This window comes from Oncorhynchus mykiss, chromosome 28 (genome assembly GCF_013265735.2).
Source record: "Oncorhynchus mykiss isolate Arlee chromosome 28, USDA_OmykA_1.1, whole genome shotgun sequence".
NCBI lineage: Eukaryota > Metazoa > Chordata > Actinopteri > Salmoniformes > Salmonidae > Oncorhynchus > Oncorhynchus mykiss.
Genome location: NC_048592.1, coordinates 30287950 through 30309845, shown reverse-complemented (window position 1 = coordinate 30309845; position 21896 = coordinate 30287950). Strand labels below are relative to the sequence as shown.

Below are 21896 nucleotides of genomic sequence, written 5' to 3'. Positions count from 1 at the left end.
CTGTAATGAGTAGGAAAGTGTATTGATAGGCTTGCATTATTATTAGCAGATTGGGTCTTTTTTAATATCGAGAAATATTTCACTTTCTCTTTTCATAGGAGTAACAACATGAATTTGTGCATTATGCAGGAATAATGCTGTACTACTCGAGTTTCACCATCAGCTGGAAGACGGTGTCCCTTTTTGGTCAGTGTCAACAGAGGAAAGGGAGAGCGGAGGGACGTTGAGAGGCGGACCCCTGTCTCCTCTTGCTCTCTCCCTCTGCTGAGCAACCTGGTCTCTGAGCATTTCGTATAATTCTGTATGTAAATCTACAACATTATTTAAGATGATATGTTATGTATTAATTTCGTATGGTATGTTCCGTGGTATGTATCGTATGGTATGTTCCGTGGTATGTATCGTATGGTATGTATCGTATGGTATGTTCCGTGGTATGTATCGTATGGTATGTTCCGTGGTATGTATCGTATGGTATGTATCGTATGGTATGTTCCGTGGTATGTATCGTATGGTATGTTCCGTGGTATGTATCGTATGGTATGTTCCGTGGTATGTATCGTATGGTATGTTCCGTGGTATGTATCGTATGGTATGTATCGTATGGTATGTTCCGTGGTATGTATCGTATGGTATGTTCCGTGGTATGTATCGTATGGTATGTTCCGTAGAATGTATCGTATGGTATGTTCCGTGGTATGTATCGTATGGTATGTTCCATGGTATGTATCGTATGGTATGTTCCGTGGTATGTATCGTATGGTATGTTCCGTGGTATGTATCGTATGGTATGTTCCGTGGTATGTATCGTATGGTATGTTCCGTGGTATGTATCGTATGGTATGTTCCGTAGAATGTATCGTATGGTATGTTCCGTGGTATGTATCCTATGGTATGTTCCGATTTGCAAAATGTACAATGTTACGAATTTTCTAAATGGACAATATATTACAAATTTGCAAAATGTATGATATATTACAAATTCTAACTAGATGTCTAATGTTCGCTCGCTCGGTAACGTTTACTAGGGGTTAGGGTTAAGGTTCGAGTTAAGTTTAGGAGTTAGGTTAAAGGGTTAAGGTTTGGGTTAGGGGAAGAGTTAGCTAAAAGGGTTAAGGTTATGCTATGAGACCAGGTTGCACTAAGACTGATCATCAGATGTAGGCCCCATCAGCCCAGTAAAATATTTAAATGTATGCTCGCTCAGCTGTGCCTCACGAGTAATACAACAACTGATCTATTACGAGTGTGATATATATGTGTCATATAGCCTACCTCAAATTTTGAAATATATATATTTTTTAAATGGTCAGAACCATAATGCAATGGCACGACAATTCAAGCAAAGCCAATATGCGGTGATAATGTATTTGGCATATAGCCTACTGCACAAACCTCATTGCTACAGTACTGTTTTTAAAAGGTTAATGTTGCATAGGCTTACATTTTTTAAGTAATGTAAAAATAAAACAAATCTGAGCCGTAGATTTTGGCTTGCATTTTGACTCAGGAAGTGATCTTCACTCAGAAAGGGTTGGTCTCCACTGAACAAGCCTATTCCAAGCCCTCAGAGTTTCCTGCGCCAGTGAGCTCGGGACAGACAGCTGATTTTTATAATGCTTCCACTGGATATATGGGATCATCAGATCATGATATTTTGCTCTTTCACATCGAGGCTGGGAGTTTTGGAAAGATTTTTCAAATCCAGAGGAACTATCATTTGATGTAAAATTTTAATATTAAAATTTAAAAAAATACTTTGTTGCCTTGTGTGAGGTGAAGAAAAAGTGACTGAGAAGCTCAGCCTATTGGTGGTGTACCACGTGGTGTGTTAAGACAATCAGAAATCAGACATTGCCAAATGGGCAAGGAGTCTTTGGCAATTCTTTGGGCCTTCCTCTGACACCGCGTGGTATAGGAGTTGTCGTGCCCTCTTCACGACTGTCTTGGTGTGTTTGGACCATGACAGATTGTTGGTGATGTGGACACCAAGGAACTTGAATCTCTCAACCTGCTCCACTACAGCCCTGTCGATGAGAAGGGGGGAGTGCTCGGTCCTTCTTTTCCTGTAGTCCACATCATCTCCTTTGTCTTGATCACGTTGAGGGAGAGGATGTTGTCCTGGCACCACACGGCCAGGTCTCTGACCTCCTCCCTATAGGCTGTCTCATTGTCACGGTATCTGTGTGCATTCAAATTGCCATCGATAAAATGCAATTGTGTTCGAGGACAGTAGCTTATGCCTTCCCATACCCTTCCCATACCATAACCGCAACACCATGGGGCATTCTGTTCACAAGATGTTGACATCGGCAAACTGCTCTCCCACACGATGCCATACACTTGGTCTGCGGTTGAAGCTTGTTGGACGTACTGCCAAATTCTCTAAAACTAAGTTTTTCTGGTAGAGAAATTACTTTTAATTCTATGGCCACAGCTCTGGTGGACATTCTTGCAGTCAGCATGCCAATTGCACACTCCCTCAAAACTTGAGACATCTGTGGCATTGTGTTGTGTGACAAAATGTCACATTTTAGAGTAGCCTATTGGCACCTGTGTAATGATCATGCTGTTTAATCAGCTTCTTGAAAAGCCACATGTGTGTGGACAGGTGTCTTTTATACAGGTAACGAGTTCAAACAGGTGCAGTTAATACAGGTAATGAGTGGAGAACAGGAGGGATTCTTAAAGAAAAACTAACAGGTCTGTGAGAGAAGGAATTCTTACTGGTTTGTAGGTGATCAAATACTTATGTCATGCAATAAAATGCAAATTAATTATTTAAAAATCATACAATGTGATTTTGGGGATTTTTGTTTTAGATTCCATCTCTCACAGTAGAAGTGTACTTATGATAAAAATTACAGACCTCTACATGCTTTGTAAGTAGGAAAACCTGCAAAATCGGCAGTGTATCAAATATTTGTTCTCCCCACTGTATCTGATGCTGTCTTGACAGAAATAGTATGACATGCCATTCTCTTTTGGTCCAGACAGCATCAGATACATGGTGTACACCAGTGATCACTTTCGCGGTCAAAGAGCAAGTTGAGATCTACCGCTCAGATTTTTTCAAAACATGACTTAAAATGTTTTAACATTGACCTAATAAAAACAGTTCTGTAAGAATAAGGTTTGTGCAGTAGACCTAATACATTATCACAGCAGTTTGGCTATATGCCTGTCCTGCCGATATTGTTATTCTCCGACATATTATATTCCAAAACTCTAGATTTGATTACAAAATAGATCATCAGTTGGTGTAGCACTTGCAAGGCACAGCTGAGCATAAATGTAAATAATTTGCAAATTATTCACTTTTTTTATTTTACTGGACTGATGTTGCCTGCATCTGATGGTAAATGGTGCTTTCAAAACAACTGGGAACTCTGGGGGAAAAAATTAGGTCAAATCATGAAGTCAGTGAAATAGTTTCTGACTTGGAATTCCGAGTTGGATGACCGTTTAAAAATATTTTTCCCAGTCGGATCTCATTTTTTTCCTGAGTTCCCAGTTGTTTTTAACACAGCATTAGTCTCAGCAGCCGGAGAGAGCAGCAGAGGGTCCTTCCTTTCCTCCGGTGGAACTGACTAGAGAGAGGTGACACAGTCTTCCACCTGACTGCAAATCTCAAGTCGCACCACATCTGCCTCATGTAGAAATGTATGTTGTTCCTATGAGCAGAGAAAGTGAAATATTCTTCAATATTAAAATAGTGGGTGTACGAGCTGCTAATAATAATTAAAACGCAGGGCTATCGATACACTAGGCTACTCATTCATGGCAGTTGCAGAGTGAGTGAAAGTAGGGAGAAGTGCATTTTATGTTTTCTAGTAGTGTTGAATAAAAACAGTGTTGACAGTGATGAATGACAAATTCAACATGAAATCATTCCTAAGAACAGAAGCTCTTTGCTGTATTCTTTGACAGTCTCTCTGTGGTCATGGTTTTAAAAGTGATTAAATCTTATGTAGGCTAGTATCGAACTTCGCTGTGGCCGGGGATGTGGAAGCACAGTAGGCACTGTGATTTGAGCTATCTGATTGACCATCTCAGTAGCTGCACTAATTTAGCCTAAGAGTTCCCTTCCGCAGAGTACACAGAGTTTGTCTTTTCAGACAAATGAAATGGTTCATTATGGGAACACTTTACCCGGTGCGCAGGGCTTCTGAATCAAGTGCACATACCGCCAACAGCGGAACACAAAAACAAAAAAGCGCAAGCCTTTATCAAAGCCTTTTTTGTTGGCTTTTGTACATAAATAATTGGTGATTGACTAGGAATACTTTGGTGACCTCTGGTCTCCACATACTAAGACAGAGGGGTACTGTGTTGCTCACACGGATGCTTTCACTGAGATTGATGTATCTTTCTGTCGGGCCGCATCTCGGTCAAACAAATGATCCATATTTCAATATTTTATTTGGAGGGACAAGGAGGTAAGGTAGGGCGGGCCCTGGTGAGAGGGCGGAGTTAGCCGTTTGAGAGAGTGGTGAATGTGCTGCTAAAAACGCAACTCCGGGAGCCAAATCTTTGATCAACGTTGGAAGCAATATTTACATGTTGACCCATAATTTATTTTCTTTATTGTGTACAAAATACTTTATATGTAGATTTTTTGTGTACAAAAATATATATTTCAAATTAGAAAAAATTATATAGGTCTGGACCTTGGTGTCCTCATATGTACTGTCTCATATGTACTGTAGTACCGGCCATGCTTTTGAGTGGATTATGATAGAGACATGAGGTTTGGACCATTGGTTTTCTTAATATGATTATCTATAGAATTAACATTTTACCCATTGGTCAAAATCAGAGTTTTTAAACCCAGAGGCGCAACATCGCAAGACTTCTGGAAACACTTGCGAAGCAGACCAGGCCGGGGTTTGGAGCTTGAGACGTCAATGAGAGAAGTGAACAATTCTTACTTAGTTCCAAAATGTTCTCGAAATCTAATGGCACAACCTAGATTCGAGACAATATATTAAGTAGTTGAACTTGTTATTACTCAAACCATGTGACAAACTGGCACGTTTTAAAGTGTCAAAAACAACTTTATATATAAAGAGTGCCTTTGATTTGACGGCCTGTACATGCGCAGTTTAGTGCGAGACGACCATTAGACCCGATGACGTGTCTCTGCGCATGAGCGTAGCTTGCCAAAGTTGCCATGACAATGCTTACAAGCGTGATTTGGAATTTCTATTGGAGAAGCAGTTTCTGTCCATTACATATTGGACCATATTTGCTAGAATGTTATCCAGCTAACTAGCTAGCTAGAGTGGCTAGCTAGCTTATCTGTTGCATGTACGTGCTGACATTTCACTACCCAGGCTACGTGGTGGAATGCAAATGGGTCTCAACCAATGAAAATGTGTGGTGGGCAGGCCCAGCCTGAGTCGACCCAGCCCATAGCCAATACTACACCATTCCATTAGAGAAGCCCCTGACTGCAGTGTGCAGTTCGGGGCAGGGATCAATGTGGGCAGGGTCAAACGCGTTTAACCGAACCCTTCCCGGCTCCTTCAAGGTCATCCAAGTTGAGGTAAACGTGGACGGTATTAACATCAACTAAAGCGAAACTTAATCGAACCTAACCTACATGAATAAAAATATAAACCATGGAAGTGAGTGAGACTGTCATTATGCATAATGTACTTTGTAATATTAATGTTATACCAGTGCAGTGGTATGTGTTTATATGACCAACTACTGCACCGATGTTAGCATACTGTTAATTTGCACGTGAGCTAGCTAATTGCTCACAATGAGGGAATGTTATTTGGACAAATTTGCCTACTTGAGCAATAAGCCTAGGTTTATATGTACAGTTATGTAATCAATTTGATTGTTGATTTTCTGTGTTTCTTCAATGTATGCCTTGATGTGTTTGGCTGGCTCTAAATGTGCGAGCGAGCCTACACAGCCTACCCATAGTATATACAATAATGAAATCACCAGGTTCCAACATACACGGCAAGTCAAGAAAAGTCATTGTAACTTGTCCACACTGCAAACTGAAGTTAAATAAGAAAAACGTAAACACATTTATGAAGAAAGCATACACATTGCTTTGAAACAGTGTCCAATGAAAGATTTTTGGCATGTGAGTACATTGATGTGCGAAACGGTGTTTGCAGTCGAAAATACATTTTCTGGTCCAGCAAAATTCATACATGTTGTGAAAAATACTAATTCAGTTCCAACTGTGTTCAAAAAAAGTATTAACTATTATCATTATTGTTGTAGTTGGGACCCCCATCCGATTGGCCGATTTTCTTTTTCAAAGGAAAACATGCAGCAAATGAAGCGATGGTGGTGCCTAGTTCTCCTGCAGAACTTTCCCATGCCGTCAGTATTGAACATTATAAAAACCTTTCATTTGCATCCTTAAAATCACTTGTTTCACTGTAGACAGACTGACCTGAATATATTTTCATATTGAATGCGTCATTCACTTACTAAGGTCTGAAGAAGAGAGGTTGAATGATTGAAAAAGGAGGTGAAAATAGTCTTTAAACCCCCCTTTCTCATATGACGAGTGGTATAGTATTTACCCCGCTCCTCTCCAATATATTTCAGGATGATGAAGAAGACCGCACATCAGCATCCAGCTCATTCTTGTACACACATCCTTAGAGGTTCCCTACATTACTTAATGACCACAATATGTCTTCTTTCTAGACGATACTGAAAACAAAATGCACAGCGAACTGAGAGCTGTGAACTGGGTATGTACTCTGTGTGTAATGCTGAAGGCTTGATGCATGGCAAAATATAATAGTTGTGATGACTTGTTGAGTAGTTATAGATATCACAGAAAACCCCTTTAATAATTGTGGCTTTTGTTTGCATGGTGATATTGTGAAAGTGGGGTGTAATTTGACTTGATGACCCAATGAGGCACTACTCTTAATATTTATTCTTCCCTTTTCTTCAAGAAAAAGGGACACCCTAGAGGCAGCAAGGTGGTGTGAACTCCAAACATTTAAAGGCACCGTTTACCTCCCTAGTGTAATTGGGATGGACGGGGAAGACCGCATTACAACCCTTAAAGAACTACAGTTGTATAATGGCCTGGATGAAGAGGAACATATTCTCCTTAAGGAACCATTCATGTTACAGTTACAGAGAGATAAGATGTTCTATGTGGAGGCAGTTGATGTTCTATGTGGAGGCAGTTGATGTTCTACGTGGAGGCAGTTGATGTTCTACGTGGAGGCAGTTGATGTTCTATGTGGAGGCAGTTGATGTTCTACGTGGAGGCAGTTGATGTTCTACGTGGAGGCAGTTGATGTTCTACGTGGAGGCAGTTGATGTTCTACGTGGAGGCAGTTGATGTTCTATGTGGAGGCAGTTGATGTTCTAAGTGGAGGCAGTTGATGTTCTACGTGGAGGCAGTTGATGTTCTACGTGGAGGCAGTTGATGTTCTACGTGGAGGCAGTTGATGTTCTACGTGGAGGCAGTTGATGTTCTAGGTGGAGGCAGTTGATGTTCTACGTGGAGGCAGTTGATGTTCTACGTGGAGGCAGTTGATGTTCTACGTGGAGGCAGTTGATGTTCTATGTGGAGGCAGTTGATGTTCTACGTGGAGGCAGTTGATGTTCTATGTGGAGGCAGTTGATGTTCTACGTGGAGGCAGTTGATGTTCTATGTGGAGGCAGTTGATGTTCTACGTGGAGGCAGTTGATGTTTCAGACGAACTCCATTGACAGCAGCTAAATTAACTTTAGCAAGCTGGCTTCTGACGTTCATCCTAGTTTTACTATCAACTGGCTAACGGTAGCTTTAGCAGGCAGCTTTAGATGCGAGGGGAAAACAAATATATTTGCTAGTTAACCATCTGATAAAGTTTGCCATAAACTACGTTAGCCAAATTAGAACTGCTGGGGGAAAAACTCCCACAATCGTCACTACCTAAATGTTAGGTTTCTAGAAAATAAAAACGATATTTGCTAGCTATATTTTAGACTTGTTACTGACTTTTGAACACTGTCAAACTACTATGTTACACTGCCTGTTGATTAATTGGGGACTGAAAGATATGCCCCTTCTGTAAACCGGCTATTGTTTTTGTATAATTTGGCTGTATAGGCTTGTACACATTTACTTGAGTGTTTTTAATTAGCACATTTTGCCAAACTGACTGACTAGGATTATTGTTATTCATGTTTTTGTTATTGCATTTCAGGTGGAGGGAGTAAGATCCCTAGAAAGCAGAAAACTGCAAGACAACCAAAGGACCCTAGAGGTATTACAGTCAATGCTTATGAAGTGGATATTGTATGTGAATTGCCCATTCATATCATTGACACTTACAAAATGGTTGGATTGTTTAGCAACATGTGCAGTAAATGCTAACACGGCTTTGATGTGTTAGCAAGGTAGATAATGTATTTGTCATCTCCCCATCAGACCTCTGCATGCTGTGACATGGGCCTGGATGGTGAAACATCTGCTTCCAGCTGCCTGACTGAATATTGGGGCCTTCAGTTGTACCTTACATCACAGCAAGAGTCTCCTTATCTCTGTCTCATAGTCATTTAAACATGTATTATGTATCCACTCATTCATGAAAACTGCTACAGACACAAGAACTGCACCTGAGTGATGATAGCCAGCTAGCCGAGCCATTGCGTGAGAGATCAAATCAAACTTTGTCACATGCACCGAATACAACAAGTGTGGACTTTACCTTGAAATGCTTACTTACAAGCCCTTAACCAACAGTGCAGATCAATAAGAAAATATTTACCAAGTAGACTAAAATAAAAAGTAACACAATAAGAATAACATAAGGCTATATACAGGGGCTACCGAGGCAGTGTGTGGGGGTACAGGTTGAGGTAATCTGTACATGTAGGTGGGAGCGAAGTGACTATGCATAGGTAACAAACAAACAGTGAGTAGCAGCAATGTACAAAGGGGGAGGGGGGGGGGGAAATCGATGTAGATTGTCCAGTGACAATTTTATGAACTGTTCAGCAGTCTTATGGCTTGGAGTAGAAGCATTTTAGTCCTAGACTTGGCACTCTGGTACTGCTTGCCGTGCGGTGGAAGAGAAAAGTCTATAACTTGGGTGGGTGACTGGAGTCTGACAATTTTATGGGTTTTCCTCTGACTATTATATAGGTCCTGGATGGCAGGATGCTTGGCCTCAGTGATGTACTGGGCCGTTCGCACTACCCTCTGTAGCGCCAAGTGTTGGCACTAAGTAACTCGAGGTAGAACAAATGGGTGGGTTATCTTTCACAGGGGAATGTGAAAGGGGTGGTGCTTCAATACTGGGTAACACACTGAAGAAACAACACCGCTCATGCTAGCCAAACAAATCGAATGGCGGTTTAGCCCAGAGGTTGCTAGCTAAAACACCAGTTAGCCCACCAACTAGCCAAGACACTTAAAGTTTAGCTAGCTAACTCCGAGCGGTGGGAACCGACTGAGAGCTAGAGATCCCTGGTAGAAGAAGCTACAATTTGTGAGAAACTGCTATTAGCGGGATGTGAAAGCAGTGGATCTAGCTAGGTAACAATGCCAATTGTGTGTAGGCCAGGCAACAGGTGTACTGTAGCTAGCCGACAAAAAAAAGCACTTCTTACAAGCTGCAGAATTCCTGAAAATTAGCCACTGAATGCTTTGTGCTGGGGTGTTAATCCCCACTAAAAGAAACAGTTAAATTGAGAGCTAGTTTTCTGAAGAAAGCTGCTTAACAGGCAAGTAACCCAATAGACTTGTGAAGAGGCTAAGAATGAGGAAACCAGAGCGGTGCAGGGTGTTATATAGACATGTGGGGCATACATCCACAAAGCTCTTATTGGCCAAACTATGACCGCAAAAAAGGGTGTGTCCAGTAGTGAAATGTCAAACCCAGTCGACTGAAAGAACTGACATTCACTTGTCTATTTGTCCTATTCTTCAGGCTTGTCTGGGCTAGGTATGTAGTAGGCACACCTGTGATGTCTTATATACACAGGGGGTGAAAGTAAGGTGGCATGGTCCAGTACGCAAAGATTGTGTGGGTACGCCGTACCGGTAAAACATGAGCCTATCACAATTAATACAACATGCCCTAACATTTGCGAATTGACTGGAAACCGGGTGGTTTATGAGCCAAATTGCATTGTGGTTTGAGGAGAACACTTACATTTTGTCAAGGTAGAGATGAGTGGCTGAGACAGAGGCACGTGTGGACAACAGTGGATGCATCAATTCAGGTTACAAGTGTAAGCCTAATGACAATCGCAGAATGATTTCAGATGCATAGTGCACCGTTGGGGTTTGGATGCTGAAATGATTTTGTGAGTGGACAAATGTGTACGGATAGCCTACAGGAGCACCTTTGTTTGACAATCAGATGAAAACATCATGACTGGTTGTGTTCATGCCACATTAAAAAGGAACAGGGTGCATGTCCATATTGCTAGGGGAAGCTAAGCTTTCCCTGAAGTAAATTGAATTATATAGCCTAATTAGTTTACTCCTGTCTATACAGAAATACATAATCATTAAAAATAGGCTTCTACACAAGAAAGGATGATTTAACCACAGAGGATCAATTGCTTCTTTAAAAAAAAAAAAATTTTTTTAAAAATAGCCTACAGTCGGAAGGGCCTGCAATTTGGGCAGCGTGCGCTGCAAGCAAGAGAGGCCCAGCCAGGCATATCGCAACATTTTACAAATACAATTATATGGATTAAACAGTTTTTGTTTTTTTAAAGAACATGAGTAGACAAAACTACAAAACTTTATTGCGTTTGGGGATCAACCCCCTCCCCCCTACATTTGGCAATTGAAAAGCCTTCACAGTTGCATCCTTCCTCAGGGAACTAACTGTCTGCTGATGGCTGACAACAGGGTGGCAGGTTTTTACACGTGCTGCTCTAGAGTTCCAAGGCCCAGCAGACTCACCTAGGGATAGGGGGAAGGACACGTTAGTTTGTCTGGGATACTTTTAGAGGGAGGAGAGAGCATGAATTGGAGTGAGTACAGTCATTCCAACCAGTGACCATGGATAATATGCTATATGTCATCACACAGACAGCCATAGTGAAGGAGGTTTACATAGTGCGTATAGTATATTACCACCAGCAGAGCTTACTTCTCTACTCTGGAGAGATTGCAGGTTGTTGGCCAGAAGGCTTTGGTGGTCCTTGGAATATTCTCTCTGTAGCACCTGTAGAGAAATGGATAGAGGAACAGAATGCAATTGAATGAGAGAGCAAGAGCGTTAACATTTACATTGTTAAATATTGAGGAATATAAAGGGTGCCTTCCAATCAGACAAATGGATGCATGAAACACAGCAACTCAATGGTTTTCCAATGAAGGAGTGTGTTCGGGGAGAGGCTTGTGTTGTCCGTCAGAAAAGTAGCAAAGACTATCCTTCAACTAATTAAAAACATAACAGCATTTTTCCTGACCAAACAGCTGTGTTGGACATGCGTTTAATGCATTTTGTTTTGAAGGCAGCCTTACTCTGTGGTTGAAGTGGTATCATGTCTATAACTCCACTCTCACTCCCCCTACAGGGTTAATACACATTTTAGGTAGAATTTCATGAATTTCAGGCTAATTGATCATTAGAAAACACTTTTGCAATTATGTTAGCACAGCTGAAAACTGTTGTCCTGATTGAAGAAGCAATAAAACTAGCCTTCTTTAGACTAGTTGAGTATCTGGAGCATCAGCATTTGTGGGTTCGATTACAGGCTCAAAATGGCCAGGAACAAAGACCTTTCTTCTGAAACTCGTCAGTCTATTCTTGATCTGAGAAATGAAGGCTAAACCATGTGAGAAATTGCCAAGAAACTGAAGATCTCATACAACACTGTGTACTACTCCCTTCACAGAACAGTGCAAACTGTCTCTAACCAGAATAGAAAGAGTGGGAGGCCCCGGTGCACAACTGAGCAAGAAGACAAGTACATTAGTGTCTAGTTTGAGAAACAGACGCCTCACAAGTTCTCAACTGGCAGCTTCATTAAATAGTACCCACCAGTCTCAACGTCAACAGTGAAGACGTGACTCCGGGATGCTGGTCATCTCTGTCCAGTGTCTGTTCTTTTGCCCATCTTAATATTTTATTTTTATTGGCCAGTCTGAGATATGGCTTTTTCTTTGCAAATCTGCTTAGAAGGCCAGCATCCCAGAGTTGCCTCTTCACTGTTGACTTTGAGATTGGTGTTTTGTGGGTACTATTTAATGAAGCTGCCTTTGACAGCTTTGCACACTCTTGGCGTTCTCTCAACCAGCTTCACCTGGAATGTTTTTCCAGCAGTCTTGAAGGAGTTCCCACATATGCTGAGCACTTGTCTGCTTTTCCTTCACTCTGCAGTCCAACTCATCCCAAATCATCTCAATTGGGTTGAGGTCAGGTGATTGTGGAGGCCAGGTCCTCTGATGCAGCACTCCATCACTCTCCGTCCTGGTCAATTAGCCCTTACACAGCCTGGAGGTGTGTTGAGTCATTGTCCTGTTGAGAAACAAATGATAGTCTCCCTAAGTGAAAACCAGACGTGATGGCGTATTGCTGCAGAAGGCTGTGGTAGCCATGCTGGTTAAGTGTGCCTTGAATTCTAAATAAATCAGTCTCACCAGCAAAGCACCATCACACTTCTTCCATGCTTCACATTGGGAACCACACATGCAGAGCTCACGAAGTTCACCTACTCTGTCTCACAAAGACATGGCGGTTGAAACCAAAAATCTAATTCGTACTCATCAGACAAAAGGACAGATTTCCACCGGTCTAATGTCCATTTCTCCGGTTTCTTGGAAGTAGGTCTTTATTGGTGTCCTTTAGTAGTGGTTTCTTTGCAACAATTTGACCATGAAGGCCTGATTCACGCAGTCTCCTCTGAACAGTTGATGTTGAGATGTGTCTGTGACTTGAACTCTGAAGCATTTATTTATGCTTCAATTTCTGAGGCTGGTAAATCTAATGAACTTATCCTCTCCAGCAGAGGTAACTCTGGGTCTTCCTTTCCTGTGGCGGTCCTCATGAGAGCCAGTTTCATCATAGCGCTTGATGGTTTTTGTGACTGCACTTCAAAAAATTGTCAAAGTTCTTACATTTCAGCATTGACAATGTCATGTCTTAAAGTAATGATGGACTGTCATTTCTGTTTGATTATTTGAGCTGTTCTTGCCTTTGAATGGACTTGTTTTTTACCAAATAGGGCTATCTTCTGTATACCAACCCTACCTTGTCACAACACAACTGACTGGCTCAAACACATTAAGGAAAGAAATTCCACAAATTAACTTTATCAAGGCACACCTGTTAATTGAAATGCATTACAGGTCACTCACTACCTCATGAAGCTGGTTGAGAGCATGCCTAGAGTGTGCAAAGCTGTCACCAAGGCAAAGGGTGGATAATTTAAAGAATCTCAAATATATTTTGATTTGTTTAACACTTTTGGTTACTACATGATTCCATATGTATTATTTCATAGTTTGTCTTCACTATTATTCTACAATGTAGAAAATTGTCAAAATAAAGAAAAACCTGGGAATGAGTAGGTGTCCAAACTTTTGACTGGTCCTGTATAACATTGCAACATTTAACCAAGTATGTTTTATGCCTTTTGAAATAATTCACTCAGTAAATATAATCAGATCAAATAGCTTTGGTAGGATACAAATATTTTTATTCAGCTGAACAAGCCTACACGTTTTATTCAGGAAATGTACCTTTTCTAGTTTAGCTATTAGCGTTTATTAATGTAGTGGTTACTTTGCAGGCTGACTAGCGAGTTGCAATGTCCCATACATTGGATGCCCAAATCAACTGGAAGGATCTACAAAACAAGTTGAAGCCACAATCAGATACATCAAATTTTTTAAAAATAAAATGTAATTCACAAGATTCGAGTCACTCGCTAGAAATTGCGCAAAAATGAGTTTTTCAAAGAAAAGGAAAGTAGACCTATGTGGGGTGTTAAAGCAAGAGAGGACATCGAAATATTTCTTTATTGAAGAATCAGGGAAAGCTGTGTGCTTAGTGTGCAAAGAGAGCATCGCTGTCTTAAAGACTACAACTTGTCCCGACACTTCCAGACAAAGCATGCAGAGAAATATAGGAATATATTTTCTTAGCAGAACTGCATCGAAAGAGTTGCTTTCTCAGTTACAAAAGCAGCAAGGACTTTTCACAAAATTGCATTCAGCAAACAACGAAATTGCGAGAGCTAGCTATGTACTGTCCCACGAAATTGCTAAACATAGTAAGTCATTCGCTGAGGGCGAATTCATTAAAAAAAAAATATTGACTCTGCAGCAACTTTTCCCCGACAAGAAAGAGCTGTTTAAAAATGTTTACCTGTCAAAACGAACAGTGACACGGCGTGTTGTTGATATTCTTACGAGGCATAACCCCATACTTTGAAATTACAGAGGAGTTTGCTTCAATGAAGAGCACAACCACAGGGAAAGATGTGTTGGAGTCTGTTAATAAGTGTGTGGCAAAGCTGGGACTGAGTTTTGAAAAGTTATCCAGTGTGACCACTGATGTGTGCCCAAACTTGACAGGAAAAAACATTGGCCTTTTGTAAAGGATACAAGATCAAGTAGCTGAGCTGAGAACCCAGATCAGAAAAGTATTTTCCTGCATTGCATTATTCATCAGGAGGTGCTCTGTAAATGTGTTCTGAAAATTAGCCATGTTGTGGATAGTCACTTAGCCATGTTGTGGATAGTGGTAAACTTCATAAGAGCAAAATCTTTAAACCACAGGCAGTTTGTCTAACTGTTGGAAGAGAGTCTTGTCATGCAGATCTCCCCTACCACACAAAGGTGAGATGGCTGAGATTGGGGAATGTGCTTAAAAAGGGTGTGGGACCTGAAGTTGGAGATTGCAGAGTTTTTGCAAATGAAAGGAAAATGTGTATTTCCCTCAACTGCAAGATAGTGGTTGGCTGTTTTTGCCTTCACAGTGGACATCATGGCCCTCATGAATGAACTGAATTCCAAACTAGAAGGGAAGGGCCTTTTTTGCACATCAGATATACAGGGAAAATTACTCCTCCTGACCCGCCAGCTAGAAGCCAACAATCTCACCCACCTTCTGACACTACTAGTATGTTCCCTATTAGATGACCAGCGGGATAAGTATACAATCGATTGCTGCGTGCTTTGAACAGTGAGTTCTCTCGTCGTTTTGAGGATTTCAAAGTGTTGGAAAATGACATTCTGTTGGTTTCCTCTCCTTTCACCTTCAATGTGGATAACGCTCCCACTGACCTGCAACTTGAGCTTATCGATCTTCAGTCTGGTGCAGTGATTGGAAAACTATTCAAAACAATGTCACTGATGAGGTTCTATGCATCTCTTGAACAAAACTTTCCAAAGATGCATGCATGCTCAGAAGATGTTTATACTGTTTGGGTCAACCTATGTATGTGAACAGATATTTTCAGTGATGAAATATAACAAGTCAGATCATCTCTTACCGACTCTCACCTCGTAAGCAATCCTGTGCATAGCGACATCAGAAACTATAAATCGACTTCACTGCTCTAGTCAACACTCATCAGAGACTTAACTCCTCACACTGATTGAGTAGTTTAAATGTAATGTTGAGCTCTCTTGTGTTTTTGTGCATACCCGTTAAAAAGAGTTCTGTTCGTGGTGCTGAATGTACTTTTCCCTCCATGTAGTTCATTGCATGTTTAATAATGAAAATACCTACCAAAAGGAGAAAATGGATGTGGTTTATTTCTGTGCATGTTAAAAAAAGTTAAATAAGTAGCATATCTGGATGTGAGTTACAGTAGATGTCAACACAGTCATACACAATGTATAATCCTGTAATATGATTCTGGCCCACGATGGAAAAAATATATTCTAATGTGTCCCTCCATGGAAAATAATTGCCCAGGCCTGGGCTAGGCCTACCTGCTGCTGCAGTGTCTGACAGTCTCTCTCTCCTTGAGCAACAACCCACTCATCTCGCACAAATGCAGGTGATACTGATAAGTTTATTTTTATTGGACTGATAAAATATTTAAAGAATGTGCCTAAATAAATTATATTTAAAAAAATTAAAGGAGTGCCACACACTAGGAGCTCAGATGCAAAAAATATTTATGTCCAACGTTTCGACAGACAAGCGGTCTTCATCAGGGTGAAGAAGACAAGCTTGTCTTTCAAACTTTTGGGACAAATATTTTTGCATCTGAGCTCCGAGTGTGTGGCACTCTTTATTATTTTTTTAAGTGTTCCACTGCGCTAGCCAGCACCTCGCCTAAATAGGTGTGCGTTTCTTTCGCCTCTAAATAAATTATATTAACATATTATTATGGTAATTTCCATTGCTTTTCTAGGCCTGGAAAACACAATTTCAAAATTCCATAACTTTTCCAGCATTTTCATGACCGTACGAATCCTGCCCCTAAGCCCTCACCCTTGACTCCCCCATTAGTCCAAGGCCTCCTGCCAAACCCTCGGAGTCTCTTTGACATGGAGTTACTCCAGAAGTAGACAGGTTTATGGTGCATAGGGCTTCTAGACTCCTCATGAGTAGAGTATTATATACAATGCCTTCTGAAAATATTCAGACCCTTTGAGTTTTTTCCACATTGTTAGGTTACAACCTTATTCTAAATTATTATTTTTTTAAACCATCAATATACACACACAATACCCCATTTTTGCTATTTACACACAAAAACTGAAGTAACACTTACCAAAGTATTCAGACCCTTTACTCAGTAGTTTGTTGAAGCACCTTTGGCAGCAATTATAGACTTGAGTTTCTTGGATATGACGCTACAAGCCTGGCACACCTGTATTTGTGGAGTTTCTCCCTTTCTTCTCTGCACATCCTCTCAAGCTCTGTCAGGATGGATGGGGAGCGTTGCTGTACAGCTATTTTCAGGTCTCTCCAGAGATGTTAGATCGGGTCCAAGTCTGGGCTTTGGCTGGGACACTCGAACATTCAGAGATTTGTCCCGAAGCCACTCCTGCGTTGTCTTGGCAGTGTGCTTAGGGTCGTTGTCCTGTTGGAAGGTGAACCTTCACCCCAGTCGGAGGTCCTGATCAGTCTGAAGCAGGTTTTCATCAAGGATATCGCTGTACTTTGCTCCGTTCATCTTTCCCTCTATCCTGACTAGTCTGACTCTCCCAGTCCCTGCCGCTGAAAAATATCCCCACAGCATGGATGCTGCCACCACCATGCTTCACCATAGGGATGGTGCCAGGTTTCTTCCAGACGTGACACTTTGCATTCAGGCCAAAGATTCAATCTTGGTTTCATCAGACCAGAGAATCTTGTTTCTCATGGTCTGAGAGTATTTTGCCTTTTGGCAAACTCAGGAGTGGCTTCTGTATAGCCACTCCACCATAAAGGCCTGATTGGTGGAGTGCTGCAGAGATGGTTGTCCTTCTGGAAGGTTCTCCCATCTCCACAGAGGATCTCTAGAGCTCTGTCAAAGTGACCATCGGGTTCTTGGTCACCTCCCTGACCAAGGCCATTCTCCCCCGATCGCTCAGTTTGGCCGGGAGGCCAACTCTAGGAAGAGTCTTGGTGGTTCCAAACTTCTTCCATTTAAGAATGATGGAGGCCACTGTGTTCTTGGGGACCTTCAATCCAGCATACATTTATTTGGTACCCTTCCCAAGATCTGTGCCTCGACACAATTCTGTCTCGGAGCTCTACGGAAAATTATTTCAACCTCATGGCCTTGTTTTTGCTCTGACATGCAATGTCAACAGTGGGACCTTATATAGACAGGCGTGTGCCTTTCTAAATCATGTCCAATGAATTGAATTTACCACAGGTGGACTGCAATCAAGTTGTAGATGGAAACAGGATGCACCTGACCTCGATTTTATGTCTCATAGCAAAGGGTCTGAATACTAATGTACATTTTTTCATTTCACCTTTATTTAACTGCGACCTGGCCAAGATAAAGCAAAGCAGTGCGACACAAACCACAACACGGAGTTACACATGGAATAAACAAAACACAGTCAATAACACAATAGAAAAAAGTCTATATACAATGTGTGCAAATGAGGTAGGACAAGGGAGGTAAGGCAATAAATAGGCCATAGTGGCGAAATAATTACAATTTAGCAATTAAAACACTGGAGTGATGGATGTGCAGAAGATGAATGTGCAAGTAGAGATACTGGGATGCAAAGGAGCAAAAGAAAAACAGTATGGGGATGAGGTAGTTGGATGGGCTATTTACAGATGGGCTATGTACAGGTGCATTGATCTGTGAGCTGCTCTGACAGCTGGTGCTTAAAGTTTGTGAGGGAGATATGAGTCTCCAGCTTCAGTGATTTTTGCAATTCGTTCCAGTCATTGGCAGCAGAGAACTGTAAGGAAAGGCGGCCAAAGGAGGAATTGGCTTTGGGGGTGACCAGTGAAATATAGGTGCTGGTAGTGATCGGTTGAAGAGCATGTGTTTAGTTTTACTTGCATTTAAGAGCAGTTGGAGGCCACAGAAGGAGAGTTGTAATGGCATTGAAGCTCACCTGGAGGTTAGTTAACACAGTGTCCAAAGAAGGGCCAGAAGTATACAGAATTGAGAAATAAGGTATCTTTTTTATTAATGCGCTTGCTAAAATGTCTAAACCTGTTTTCGCTTTGTGATTATGGGGTACTGTGTGTGTGTATTACTGAGGCTGTAATGTAACAAAATGTGGAAAGTCAAGGTCTGAATACTTTCCATAGGAACTGTATATTTTCAAAAAAATGTATTACTTACTGACATGGAGTGCTCCATGTTCCTGCTGGTAGGTCTCAACCTGGATGCAGGGAAATGGCCTGCAGGACTCGGAGTATGGTTGTATCTACTGTATCTCCACCAGGCTCCTGGAAATCAGACGAGAAACCTGCATAGATTAACCAAATAAAATTTAAAAAATTTACATTGGAGTGTATAGGTTTTTGTTCCAGCACTTCACCAACACCTCATTCAACTAACTGATCAAAATTTTACAAAAACTTGCAAGCAGTTCAGTCCGCTGGGACAGAAATCACCCACGTCTGTATTATTGAATGAACTTCAAGTTACAAGCTTACAATTCTGCATGATATAAATATATCCACAAATGTTATTCTCTGTCTAACCTTGTGAATAACCTCCAAGAACAAGTTTAAATTTAGCTAGCTAGCTAACGTTAGCTGCTGTCAATTGTCTGACATGTACCATTATATTTCACGTTAAACACACCTTTTCACAAAAAAAAAATCAATCGATGTACACATATGAAATAGATTATTACCTTCAAGTAGATTTTATTCTAGTACTTCAGGCCGAGGATTAAGTAACGTTGTTACTTTGTAGAAATGACTTCTCTTTTCCTCTTCAAGCTAATTCCTGAGATTTGACTGATGGAACAATCCAGCCAATGGTTGGAGCAATAGGCGGCTGTGGTTTTAGCTGATTGGCCAGGAGTAAAAAAGGTCCTCCAGGTCTGCTCAAACCATTTGACTTGTGAATGTCTATCTACAAATGTACGAATCACTTGGTAATGTGACAGAACTCTGAGAATGCATATTTTTGATTCACATCAGAATATTCATAGTGGTAAATGGACTTGTAATAATCAGATGTGGACTCTAGTCACATGACATGGACTGGAGTCTGACTGAAGTCACAAATCTGATGATTTGAGACTCGACTTGATAGAAAATAAAATAACTTGAGACTTGACGCCTCAAGACTCCACTGACTTGAAATTATCTGGCCAGATTTTGTAACGTTTTGTCAATCATTTTGTGGCACGGAGTCTCTGTGGATTACTCTACTGGCACCCAGAGACAGTATCGCACTTGCAAACAAAACAGACTGGCTAGTGAAACACACACTCAACCCTCTGATTGGACCAGCAAACTGTCAATCAACACAGGTTGAGAACTAGAGCAGTGAAGGTTTTGGGGTGGTTGCGAGTTGGCCTATAATTATTTTGATACATATTTGAATAGGCTACATACAGTATACACTAGGCTACCATTTGTATTTTAGATTTGTAGATTTGGTTATAAAATGTGGATACTAACGTAGGTCTAGGGCATTGCACAAAATTCTTATTTTAAAAACATCTAATCGGTGCTTCAGAAACAGAACGTTTCCCGTCTTGACTGTTGACCAATCATCAGCATTAGCACGCAAAGGCGGGTGCACATATCCACATCAGTGACCAGAAAGCGCTTGTTTAATTTTCTCTGGTTTTGCCTGACAAAAACAGAGTAGCCTACCTGCATTAATATTAAGCTGGCTAACGTTTTAGCAATCTGCTACGGACACATCTTTGCCACAATACCTGCAGTGCTTGACTTGAGCTGAAATAGGTGCCGGTACTGTTTATATTTAGGTACAGGAGCTCCACTATACTTTTGAGCTAATATTCTATAAAAAAAAAAAGGAACAGGAGCTCAAGCAGTAGAACATGTTAGGTGCCGGTACTCAGCTCCGGTGATCTCCTGCCCATCCATCCTGACACTGTATGTCTAAAGATAGCTGTAACATCACACTACCTTCTATACTTATGGGATTGTTGTAGTAACGCCTTAGACCGCTGCGCCACTCGGGAGGCCCCGCCACTCAGATTTTGTACTAGACAAAATATTTTTGCATAATTAAGTCAAAAAACAAACGGATTACATGCTTTGTACTGTTTCTAAAAAAATAAATGTATTAGTAAGAAGTAATGTGGTATAACGCTAAATTTCTTTTCATTTTTTGTAATAATCAAAATATCAGAGAAAATGTTCAGCTGCCCCTTTAAGGGTGGGAGGTTAACATAGTATTTGGGCCACTTGAGTCCTTTCACGTGTCATATTTGGGATACGACAAGGACATCTCTTTGCTATTAGTTGAAGCAGCAGACTCAAGTTGAAAAACAACCAAACTTGTGAACAAAACAATGTAAACAGCCAAAAAACACAGGACAATGTCTCACTTTGTTGACCATCGAGTAAATTAGACCAGCTTTTATGCCTGTGTACAGTGCCTCCAAAAATGAATCGATCAGCACTTCACTCATTGCGCACAGCTCCCATGCCAGGCAGTGTTTCTGCAAGAGGTGGGATATAGGATTCCTATTTCTTTTTTCAAATAGCAGCTATGACCGGCCTCCCTAGTGGTATAGCGCTCTAAGGCGCCACTACAGACACGGGTTCGATCCCAGGATGTGTCGCAGCCGGCCGCGATTGGGAGACCCATAAGGCAGCGTACAATTGGCCCAGCGTCGTCCAGGTTAGGGGAGGGTTTGGCCGTCCGGGATATCCTTCTCCCATCGCGCTCTAGCAACTCCTTGTGGTGGGCAGGGCACATGCACGCTGACTCATGTCGACATGCGGTACAGTTTTTCCTCTGACACGTTGGTGCGTCTAGCTTCCGGGTTAAGCGAGCAGTGAGTCAAGAAACAGCGCGGCTTGGCGGGGTCATGTTTCGGAGGACGCATGGCTCTCAAACTTCGCCTCTCCCGAGTCTGTATGGGAGTTGCAGCGATGGAACAAGACTGTAACTAACAATAGGACGAAATTGGAGAGAAAATGGGGTCCAAAAATACAAATATATACAGTGCCTTGCGAAAGTATTCGGCCCCCTTGAACTCTGCGACCTTTTGCCACATTTCAGGCTTCAAACATAAAGATATAAAACTATTTTTTTGTGAAGAATCAACAACAAGTGGGACACAATCATGAAGTGGAACGACATTTATTGGATATTTCAAACTTTTTTAACAAATCAAAAACTGAAAAATTGGGCGTATGTTGGCCTGTTCAGCCCCCTTAAGTTAATACTTTGTAGCGCCACCTTTTGCTGCGATTACAGCTGTAAGTCGCTTGGGGTATGTCTCTATCAGTTTTGCACATCAAGAGACTGACATTTTTTCCCATTTCTTCTTGCAAAACAGCTCGAGCTCAGTG

General features: G+C 41.3%; 1 protein-coding gene, 1 long non-coding RNA gene and 1 other non-coding gene across 4 annotated transcripts in view; 1 reads left to right on the top strand and 2 right to left on the bottom strand.

The window, feature by feature from the left end:
• LOC110508911 (CREB-regulated transcription coactivator 1) overlaps positions 1–21896 on the bottom strand; it is a 53020-nt gene that overhangs the window by 27094 nt on the left and 4030 nt on the right. The window lies entirely within an intron of this gene.
• Positions 5434–8759, top strand: LOC110508912. The gene is made up of 5 exons (XR_002471374.2): positions 5434–5548; positions 6688–6734; positions 6945–6971; positions 8196–8255; positions 8420–8759. It is a non-coding gene; the product is annotated as an uncharacterized LOC110508912 (long non-coding RNA).
• On the bottom strand, positions 10623–21592 carry LOC110508216. Of its 2 annotated transcripts, none has more exons than XR_005040238.1 (4): positions 19244–21592; positions 18724–18850; positions 11103–11177; positions 10623–10912 (listed from the first exon to the last, which is right to left on the bottom strand). It is a non-coding gene; the product is annotated as an uncharacterized LOC110508216 (transcript). The 2 variants fall into 2 exon arrangements; XR_005040237.1 differs by having other exon boundaries at positions 18724–18830; positions 19244–21589.